Source organism: Delphinapterus leucas, chromosome 11, assembly GCF_059928025.1.
Source record: "Delphinapterus leucas isolate spDelLeu-1000000601 "Yukka" chromosome 11, BTC_Dleu_Yukka2, whole genome shotgun sequence".
In the NCBI taxonomy this organism is placed as follows: domain Eukaryota; kingdom Metazoa; phylum Chordata; class Mammalia; order Artiodactyla; family Monodontidae; genus Delphinapterus; species Delphinapterus leucas.
This window is the reverse complement of record NC_143139.1, coordinates 60,575,697-60,587,080: the sequence shown is the minus strand read 5'-3', so window position 1 is coordinate 60,587,080 and position 11,384 is coordinate 60,575,697. Positions and strand designations below refer to the sequence as shown.

Sequence of the window (11,384 nt, the reverse complement as noted above, 5' to 3'; positions counted from 1 at the left end):
AGCCCGAGAGCCACAACTATTGAGCCTGCGCTCTAGAGCCCACAAGCCACAACTACTGAAGCCCGCATGCTGCGACTACTGAAGCCTGCATGCCTAGAGCCCAAGCTCCACAATGAAGAGTAGCCCCTGCTTGCCGCAACTAGAGAAAGCCCGCGCGCAGCAATGAAGACCCAACGCAGCCAAGAAAAAGAAAAAGAAAAAGAAAAAAAAAAAGAAGGGGAGAACAGAGGGCATAAAAACACTTGTCATGTTGAGGGGCTGGTGAGTAGTTCAAAAATTATAAAATTTGGGGTCCATGAAAGTGGGTAGTGGGAAGTATGGCTAGAAAAATAGGATGGATTCTGATTGGGATGGGCTTTGCAAGTCTTATTTTGTCATGTAGACATCAAAGAGCCATTGAAGGTTTTATAACAAAGTAGAGTTTATTAGACTTGTATTTTAGAACCATAACTTTGGCATATAGGTCAGAGAGGAATGAGATTGGTAATAGTGAGACCAATTGCAAGTCTATTACAAATAGTTCACATAAGAAATATTGAACATAGGAATGGCTTGTTTTCTCCCTAAGTCGTCTATGTGTGAGAAACAAGGAAAAAAAGTAAAATCTGGGAAAGTAGAACTTTATTTGGCATGTAAGTTAGAAAAGAAAAAAAAAACAAACAAACAGCCATCAAAGAGCCACATAAGGGATCCTTGCAGTGAAGGAACTGTATCCTGCCTGACATGATGATACAGAAACTTACATGTGATAACATTGTAGAGAACTAAACACACAAACACACAAGAGGATTGAAGTAAAGGGGAAATCTGAATAAGATTGTGGATTGTTGTTATCATTGTGGTAAACTGGGTAAAGTTTATGTGGATCTCTGCGTTATTTTATACAATCGTGTGTGAATCTACAATCATTTTAATAAAAATTTCAACTCAAAATGATAGCAAAATTAAGATATTTTCAAACCAAATATATATATATATATATATATATATATATATATATATATATATATATAAATCTCCTTTTGGATGTAGAGGAAGAGATTTAAGGCAACTTTTCCACAATTCCTCACTGGAATTTTGATTGATTTTATGTTGCAGTCATATAATAATTTGGGAAAAAAATGGAAAAAAAGAAAACCAACCAGATTCAAAACTAAGATAAGGAATTTAAATGTGTAGTTTTTTAGATGATAATTATGATTGGTGCCGTATTTTACATATTGATTAATTGTGAGGGGAGAAAATAAACATTTATTGGGTACTTAAATGCAGTCACTGCTCTGGGGGCTTACATATATTTTTCTATTTCATGCTGCTAAAAAGGCAAATTTTATTAGAATTACTAATGCACTTTTCAGATGGGGAAGCCTAAGTGTCAGAATGTGTAAGTACTTTTGCAAGGTCACAGTGTTAGGACTAAGCTAAGCCTGTCTGACTTTCAAGCCTATGTACTTTCCTACCATGTAAGGACAGTTACAGACACAAGCATATTTAAGACAGCATCTCTGTCCCTGACTTCTCTGGTTGAGCTCTACAGTGTCTGTACCCAATACTGAGAAATGTGGAATATAGTACTTTTGTGGTTATCAGTGTGGATTATTTCAGCTCAGGAAAATATGTTTTCAAATTTGTGACAAGATAGCTTTGATAAAATATTTCGCAAAAAATAGAGTCAGATATAATTAGACTTCAGGGCAGTCCCTTCAACCTTTAAACAAAACAAAAACAAAAACAAAACCTCAGTAAGAGGGTTATAACGTTTAACTATTATGGAGTGTTTACTATCTGTCAGGTGCCAGGTTAAGCAACTTACGCGCTGTTTGACATCGCACAATGAAATAGGGATGAAACTTGGGCTATTAGACTTCAAGGCCACACTGCTAAACCACTGGGCTATAATGCTGTAAGCATCTACCAGATGAAATTAATGGGGAATGAAGAAAAAAGGAACTCTAACGAAAAGTTTAGCATGATCCACGATCAGTGACCAGAGCCACCATTTATTGTAAATTAATTACATGAGTTAACTACATTGTGTGATTTGGGGGCCTAAGGGGGTCTAAGCCATGAGAAAATCTCAATGCTATGCTCAGATCGGTCACCTTCTACCCCTTTATGTGATTTTATTTTCTCCACAGCTCTTTCACTTACTAATACCTAAGATTATTTCATTACTTGTCTATCACTTGCCCCACATCACCAGAACACAAGTTCAATAAAATTAAGAACCATGTCTTTCTTGTTCAATGCTGTATTTCCAGTGTGTCAAGTTGTTCCTGACATATAAATATTTGTTGAATTAATGCATAAATGATTGCCCTTCCTGGGTCTTAAATGGTAGAGGTTTAGATTTACAAACTGTGGTTCAAAAGATCACATTAAAAGGCATGCCTTATTAGCAATTTATTCGTGTTTCATTCCTTAAATTGGCTAGGATAATTGAAAGAAAGGGAGGAGGAAGCCGGAGGAAGGAGCTGGAGTAAAGGAAAGAGAGAATATAAACTGGTAACGATAAAGCCTTTAAATATGGCAGTGGGGGTTGAAGAAATTAGGAGCCTCGGATCAGTGCCTGAAATTGGTGGGGCATCCTGGAGTGGGATGGAAACCATCATGAAGGCTAACTTCTCAATTTGGTCTCAGATGTTCAAACCACCAACGTGTATGGAAAGGAGGTGAAAGTTATTTACCTTTGATTAGACTGCGGTGCTCTTGAGGACTCCATTGAAATTAGTGCCAAGTGTACTGACATTTTGGGCACTGGTCTACCTAGTTTGTGTATTGTAGATTCTTCAAGAGGAGCCATTATTTATTTTTTATTTTTTGCAGTACGCGGGCCTCTCACTGTTGTGGCCTCTCCCGTTGCGGAGCACAGGCTCCGGACGCGCAGGTTCAGCAGCCATGGCTCACGGGCCCAGGCGCTCCGCGGCATGTGGGATCCTCCCGGACCGGGGCACGAACCCGTGTCCCCTGCATCGGCAGGCAGACTCTCAACCACTGCGCCACCAGGGAAGCCCAAGGAGTCATTATTGATGTGATTATAATCCTTATTAGCCTTACATCATTGTCAAGTAGGATGTATATGAAGACAGAAGGTTGCGACAAACAAAATAATCACATAAGAAAACCCAAAATGAATGGATAAACTCAGTCATCTGTAGCACAGAGTGGAAAAGGCAACTAATTTCAATGAGGTTGGGGAGTGCCGAGGAAAAAAAACATATCCTCTAAAATGGATTAGGGGTTGCTGCTAAACATGAGAATTACAATAGATGACTCTAAGCAGTTAGAAGTTTCAAGGAATACAAGAGAGAATAGTTCTCAAACTTTTTAATCTCAGGACCCCTTTACATTCTTAAAAATTGAGGACTCCAAGAACTTTTATGTGTATTATAGATACCTATATTATCATATTTGAAATTAAAATTAAGAAATTTTAAGAGTAGTTATTCGTTATTTCATTTTAAACATTCGTTATTTCATTTCATTTTAACAGAAAAGAATCTTTTATATGAAAAGTAACTACTTTTCAAAACAAAAAAAATTGAGTAGGTGGCATCGTTTCATGTTTTTGCAAATCTCTTTAACGTCTGGTTGAACAGTAGATGACTGGATTCTAATATTTGCTTCTGTTTTCAGTGTTTCCATATCACATGTCATGTAGCCTTTGTAAAACTCCACTCTACACTTATGAGAGAATGAGAGTGCCAAGGCAAATAACATTTTAGTATTATTATGGAAATACTTTTGACTTTCCCCTTTAAAGAGTCTGGGGACCCTCAGACCACACTTCGAGAACCACTGTTTTAAGAGTTAATAGTAGTCAATCCAGCTTCAACTGAAAAATAGCCATGAGGTTTCACAGGCCCTGAGGCTTTACATGGGATTTACTTTTTCAAAAAGATGAAACAACACTGTCCTCATTATAAAGCATCCAGACAATACACAAACATGCTATTTTCATCCATCGAAAGTCCTAAAGGATCGCAAGTCTGGTAGAAGGATGGAGAGGTAGCAATGAAGAGCATCCCCGGAAGCCACGGATACCCACTGAGTTAGGAGAAGCAAAACCAGCAGAAGACGCCGCCGAAGTGGTTAGAAGGAAAGAACTGTTGTTCTGAGGGGGAAAAATGGGCTGGGAGAGAAAATGGTTACCGGGGACCGGAGAGTTGCAGGAATTAGGCCGTGACAGCGTCGGGAACTAAGGAGCGCTCGCCGTTAGGATGCGGCAAGCCGGGACCCGGTGGCTGGCCCCCTGCCCTCACCCTTCCCAGTACCACGCAAGGGGGACGAGGTGAGCGGGGGGCGAGGCTGGCGGGTCTGGGCCCTGCCCGGGAACGTAAGGGGTTGTGAGTTCCTTTCCAGCGAAGCGGGTAGAAAAGAGATGGCTGGAGGCGTAGTAAGGGGCGGAGGCGGGAACCCGAGGAACCCAAGCTTGGCGCGGGAGGTTTGGAGGTCGCGGGGGGGAAGAAAGACGGTTCTGTTGCTAGGCAACCCGTCCTGGACCCGCCTCCCGCTCGCGTTGCTAGGAGACGGCGAGGCCAGGGGGAGGGCGGTGGCGGGGGCCCTACGTGCTGACGCTAATTGTATATGAGCGCGAGCGGCGGGCTCTCGGGTCTTTTTTAGCGCCATCTGCTCGCCGCGCCGCCTTCTGCTCCTCCCGCCGCCGCCCTGAGTCACTGCCTGCGCAGCTCCGGCCGCCTGGCTCCCCGTGCTAGCCACCGGTAACGGACGGGAACTCGAAGGGGAAGGGGGGACGTAGAGGCGGCCTGCGCGGAGGGAAGGGGTGAAGGGACGGGGAACCGCGAGCGGGGGCTGCCGGCCGCCCGGGCCTCCGGGGCCGTCCTGTGAGGCCAGAGCCCGAGCCGTTTGCGGAGTCTCGACCCCGCAGTCGGAGAGGGCCCGCGGGATCGGCCGGCGCTTCTCTGGGGAACCGATCAGGACACGCGCGGGGGTCGGTGCGGCCCGCGTGCTAGTCTGCACCGAGGTTTTGAGCTCCACCAGCTTCTCAGCGCGGACGGGAGCGAGGCCGCGGCGACGCCCGGGCGCCCGGAGGAGGCGGCGGCTGCGCCACTAGGGACCGGCAGGCGCCTGGGGTGCGGCCCGGGCCCAGGTCTGTAGCCCACCGCCGCCTCGACGCCCCCGCTCACTCAAAAATAATACTCGGAGGGAGGCCGCTGGGGGATGGAAAGAACCGCGGAGGCTGCGAATTCCGATGGGAGGGAGGGCTGTGAGGGGACGAGGCCCCTGGGCGGGGAGGGGGCGGGGAGGCAGCGAGGCTCCTGGGCTCCCCGCCCACTGTAGGCGGCGATGGGTCTGGGAGGGGAAACCCCCGGCGGCTTCCCTCCGCACGTGGCCGCCGGCGGGGCCTGATTGGAGACCCCTGTCTGGTTGTCCCTACTTTACTGGAAGTTGTGGAGATGGTGGGACGTGAAAATGAATAGTGAGCCAATAAGTCCAGCCCTTGGGTTTCCAACTCTTCCCTGCTTCTCTTTGGTCTTAGTCTTTTTATTGGTACCGGAGGAAAGTGTGAACGTTAGGTGCTGAATGATGAAGCAGGGCCTCCACTGCTAGGGTTTTAAAGAATTAACACGTGTAAAGCGCTTACGTTAGCTGTTATTAACAAGAGATTCTTTTGTGTATCTCAAGTACAAATTAGAATTGGGATGGGTATCTTGACCAGGGTTTTTTATTTGGGGAGAATTGATCCTAATCAGTCTAAGCCTGAACAGTTCTAAGGTGGAAGTAAAGGATTTGGCCTGCAATGTCTTTAATTTTTCTAGGACTTCTATTGCTTTCTTACAAATTAGTTCCTTTGTTCACGTTCCCAATCTAAGATAGTTAACCAGTTGTTTTGTTTTTAAGGTGAGTGGGGTTATGGTGGAGGAGGTATTACGGGGTGGAATGCGGCGTCAATGTAAACGTACTGAGCGAAGTGTGTAGTCTGCTGCCTTGTCAGTGCGCCCGCTTTGCCGTCAAAAAAAGAGGCAGGGCAGGGAGACGGGTAATGAGGTACTTTAGGGGAGCGCTGGGTTTTCCGAGTACAAGAACGGGGCACATGATGTCCTCAAGGAGCCCCAATTTTATTCTCTCACTGTCTGATTATACTGTAAGGACTGCGCTTTAAAAGCTCACAACTTCAAACTGCTTGCCTGATTTCAGGAGAGCTGAGCTGGAAAATGAAATTTGCCATTTTTGAAAATACGTAGCATCAAAATACCTTTGCAGAGTAGTATTTAGTTCCTATTTTCCTGTCGGCTTTAATTAATCCTACTTCTGTACGTACTTAGTAATACACTTTTGGCTAAGGGAAAAACCTTACATTTAGAAAAACTTATTTAAAGCTGACCGTTGGTAAATGAGGTTTACAGTGATCTTCTGGGGCTAAATCTCATGATTCTTTCTAAGTTTTCTGAGTTCAAATTAACGGCACAAATCTAAAATGTGCCATTTACTTTTTAAGAAGAATGGTCCTTTTATATCACTCTGAAAACTTTCATAAAATGTATATGTCGCAAAGTACCTATTTTTGATATAGGACCTATTGACAGGGAAAATTACTAAGCTAATACTAAATGTGACACCCTTGTACTCTAGAGATTAAAAAAAAAACACACCCAACACTTGTACCAGAACTAATTTAATCCAGGTGCTATTTTTTTTATTACTTACTCAACTTGCCCATATTGCCTCGAGATGACTGATTCTAAACTCCCCAAAATGTATTCATACAGCGTCCTTTTGCAGGAAAAGGGGCTAAAAAAGGTAGACTCTGATTGACTTAAAGGTATGAAGATGTCAACATACTGCTTTGCTTTTATTTTCTGCTTGATTGTAAATTTGAAATATTAATAAAAGGGGATGAACCCTGATCAATTTAGAAAACTAATGAACAATCTATTCATATCCTCAAGTCTAATCAAACCTGTAATTACTTGTGTTCTTAGTTGATTCTTTGAGTAAATATTTTAGCTCCTGTTTGGACATACACCTTATTTCATGAGCCAAACAGGCAAATTGGTTGTCTAGATATAAAGTGTTGAGTTGTGATGAGTGCCCTGAAGAAAAAGAAAGTGGGGGAAGTGGGAGATAGTGTAGTATCTATAACCTTCTTTACATGAAGGAATTTGTTAAAACGGCAACATTAAGACCCATTTCATACTAATTTCATCTGAGTAAGTTCTCTCCCTGTTGGGCAGAGTAGGGGTTAGAAGGTGAGCACGGTTGCTTTCACTCATCCTTGTAAGCAAGTTGCTTAGTACCCTGACTGCAGCCCACTAGATCACATTACTGGGCTTGCCATGGAAAGTGGCCTCTACACTTCTGGTTACCAACTCTGCCTTTTACTGCTACATAGTTTGATGTATTTTTACTTGCTCAGAAGTTTTGTACATTGTGATTTTTTTTGGGAAAGGAGGCTATAATTTTGAAGAGTTTATTAATTTGAATTATTTTCTCAGGTAAAGAGGGTACATAAGAAGAGCACAACAGGCAGAAAATATTCTTGCATGATTATTCAGGCAGTGTTTTACTCTGTGTATATTAACACATTTAATGCTCCTGGAGATAGCTGGTATCAACATTTTGATGAGGAAACTGAGGTACAGAGCAGTTAAAGAACTTATCCAAGGTTACATAACTGAACAATGATGATTTATAATAAGGATTTTATATTGGTTTAAAGGGAGTTCCCTTGACTTAAACTTACACTGTATACATCTGCTTGGAATTTAAAAGCACCCTGCTTGGGTTCCACTGGGCTTCAAGGGAAAGTTCAAGCACTTACAATCCTGAAGATTTCTTCCAACATATGTCTGATATGTGAATAAATTGTTTTAGTTTGTTAATGCTGAGTGAATTTTCAAGAAATATCAGTATGTTTCTCTGCTGTTGGGTCAGATGATCCCTTGATCCCTTGAACAGAAGATAGTGTTCTCAAATAGGAGTCCATTTGGCTTGGGAGTGTAATACAAAAGTCAGTTCTAGGTTGACTTTTGATATCCCTGAAGTGAAAAAAGCATAAAGAATGAGATGTGTTGTGCTGGAATCAAGTAAAGTACTGAGCCCCTGGACCACCGAAATTGTTAATAGAACAGCAATGTCCAAAATACAGATTTGTTTAAAATGCATTTGGGATGAGATAAGAGGTCTCAAGTAAAGGGAAATGTTTTCCTTGGGATGTTACTGGCTCCCTTGAACTCTTTTGCTTTAAAACATTTGTAGTTCTTTTCTTTTTTTTAATTCTTTAAAAATTTTTATTTTTTAATTCTTATTTTCTTACTTTTGTATTTTTGGCTGTGCCGCATGGCTTGTGGGATCTTAGTTCTCCAACCAGGGATCGAACCCACACCCTGGGCAGTAAAAGTGCAGAGTCGTAACCAACCACTGGACCGCCAGAGAATTCCTAAAACATTTGTAGTTTTTAATGATTGGCTGTTTCACCATGAAGTAATCATTTTCTGTAAAGGAATATAACTATAGGTTACTGTATAATCTGTAGCAGTAGGCTGATAGGGGAGGCCCCTTGGCTTTTGGAATAGTGGAATTGGCATGGGTATTCGAAGTCAGATTTTAATTCCTAGTTTTTTCACTTGTGTGTTGCTGAGCAAGTTGCTTACTAATCTGCAAATAAGAGGAAAGCATGTAATAATTTTCTACAGAGTAAGCTCCATGAATACCAGCTTTCTTTCCTTCTCATTGAAAGTAAGGAGAACAGAATCAGGTATACTGGAATGGTAGGTCATTTGATGTCTGGACATCTAGCTATTATAAGACCACAGAATAATCAAATGATGGTCTGATTGAATCACTTGTTTCCCCCTCTTTCTCCAATGGAAGATTTTCTTCATGTTCAAGTTCTTGGGTTAAGATTTGCCTTCAGTCATGTTATGAACTGTCTTTTCATTGAGATCTTCTGTAACATGTATTGTTTGGGTAGTGGGTTGAACCTTTTGTAGTAAGCTTTAATCTCTTTAAACTTTAAAACAGTGATACCACCTTTTGGTTAAGGATTGTATTCTACTTTGAAGCTTTTTGTATTCTTACGTTGTAGATGTGTTTCTTATAAGTGGGATGTAGTTGGATTTTGTTAAATCTAGTCTGACAGTTTTAAAAGGGAGCCTTTAGTTGATGTATGTAATCACTATGATTAGGTTTAAATCTGATTTGTGTGTGTGTGTACTTTTTATTTGTCCAAAACCTGTTTTTCTTTTAGGTTGATGTAAAAATAGGTATAATTTACTTGGTGTTCCTTGTACTTCAGAAGCTACATGTTCTCTTTATGAAATTTTGGAGTCACCTTAGAAATTATAACATGCTTACTTAACATTAGAATAATCCATTTCCTCCCCCCTTATTCTCACCACTGACATTGTTATGGTAGTTTAAATTTAACACTACACAGTGGTGATATTATGTCTTAAAATATTTGTTTAGGTATGTGCTGATATCCTTATTTCCTCTTATTTCTTCTTGTATCTTTAGAGCTCCTGTTTGGGATCACTTGCCTTCTGCCTGAAGAATATACTTAATAGCATTTATTAATGAGAGTGCTGGAGATATTTTTGCCTGATATTTCTGTTTCACCTGCGTTCTTTTTTTAATTGAAGGAAACTTTTTACTTTTATTCTTATTTTTAAATTTATTTATTTTTGGCTGCGTTGGGTCTTCGTTGCTGCGCGCAGGCTTTCTCTAGTTGCGGCGAGCGGGGGCTACTCTTCATTGTGGTGTGTGAGCTTCTCATTGCAGTGGCTTCTCTTGTTGCGGAGCTTGGGCTCTAGGTGTGTGGGCTTCAGTAGTTGTGGCACATGGGCTCAGTAGTTGTGGCTTGTGGGCTCTAGAGCGCAGGTTCAGTAATTTTGGCACACGGTCTTAGTTGCTTCTCAGCATGTGGGATCTTCCCGGATCAGGGCTTGAACCCGTGTCTCCTGAAATGGCAGGCGGATTCTGAACCACTGTGCCACCAGGGAAGTCCCTCACCTTCATTCTTAAAGGATGTTTTGGTTGGGTGTAATATTCTGAGATCCTTAGTTATTTTCAGCTCATTGAGCACACAGTACGTTCTGTTGTCTTTTGGTGTCTATTGAAGAGAAAACAGTAGTCAGTCTTTTGTGCCTTTGAAGTTAATCTAAGTCTTTTCTCTATGCTTTTTGAGGTGACTTCTGTCCCTGTTGTCTTACATTTTCACTCATATATCTAAGTGTGGGTTTTATTTATTCTGATTGGAATTTGTAGGGCTTGTCTTTCATTAGTTCTGGAAAATTCTTAGCTATTTATTTCTTCAAATATTCTGCCCATTCTATCCTCTACTCCTAGAACTTGTATTAAATCTTTTTAGACATTATTGTGTCCTAAAATGCTTTTTCAGTATTTTTTATCCTCTAGTCTCTGCCGTACTTTGGAAGATTTCTTCTAAGCTCACTTCCATTCCAGCTCACTTAATTCTCTCTCCATCTGTGTTTGGTTTACTGTTAAACCTGCCCATTTAGTTTGATTTCTGTTATTTTTATTTCTAGAAGTTCTGTTTAGTTCTTTGCCAGATTTGCTCTATCACCTTTATTTAGTAAATGACTGTTTCTTGTAGGTACTGCTACAGACATTGTATTTTCAAACTTAATAAGCATGATTGTTTTTTCTGTGTGGTCTTTTTGACAATATTTAAGTCCATTCATAGGATGGGCTTCTGTTGTATTCTTTTCTGTTGCCCCTATTGTTCTCAAAAATTACTTTATGAATTATTTAAGGTCTAGGATGAAGGCACCTTTCATTTACATTTGGATATGCAGGTGCCTAGGAATGCTGAGATGGCTTTAAGCTCATAGCTTAAGGTTTTGGGTTCAGTGCAGATGAGGTGAATTTGGGCTTTTGAACAGGAGGACTTGTGTATTATCTCTGAGAATATAGCACTTTGAGGTTCCTGCTTAATTTGGGAGGTTTGCTATAAAGATTTCCTACCTTGAATAAGTCCAGGGCTTTTGGTTTCACCAGACAGTAGTTCAAATTTGATTGGCAGTTGCCCTCAGGCCAAAAGCGGCTTCCTTCTACTTATCCTTTTGCTTCCTGTTTTGCCTTCAGTTTTGTGTTAGTAATTTCTTACTATCTTACTAACATTTTCCCATGCTTTTAAGATTTTAACAGATATTTTATTCTGTACTTTTAATTAATTTTCATTGGTAGAGTTGGTCTGAATAATCTAGCTTGTCACTACCAGGAGTGGAAATTCTTCAGAACTCTTAGAAAGCAATTTCATGTCTGATAAATAAAATTCTCATTGATTTTACTTAATGTTGTTGACTGCAATAAAAAAAAAAAATCAATGCAGGTGTTAACCTAAACTTGTGTTTTTCAGTGTGATCTGAATGTTTGAGACCACCTGCCTCAGAAGCTGG

The 11,384-nt window shown here is 41.2% G+C and overlaps 1 protein-coding gene across 5 annotated transcripts in view; it reads left to right on the top strand.

The window, feature by feature from the left end:
* Positions 1 to 4,610: 4,610 nt before the first annotated feature.
* The window catches only part of NAP1L1 (nucleosome assembly protein 1 like 1), a 32,518-nt gene continuing 25,744 nt past the window's right edge, over positions 4,611 to 11,384 (top strand). For 2 of the 5 annotated variants that reach the window (XM_022559870.2, XM_022559872.3), the window contains exon 1: positions 4,612 to 4,721. The gene's annotated coding sequence lies outside the window, so the exon portion shown is untranslated. Of the gene's footprint in view, positions 4,722 to 4,910; positions 5,111 to 11,384 lie in introns of those variants that run through there. The other 3 variants (XM_089921056.1, XM_089921055.1, XM_089921057.1) reach the window with 3 other exon arrangements.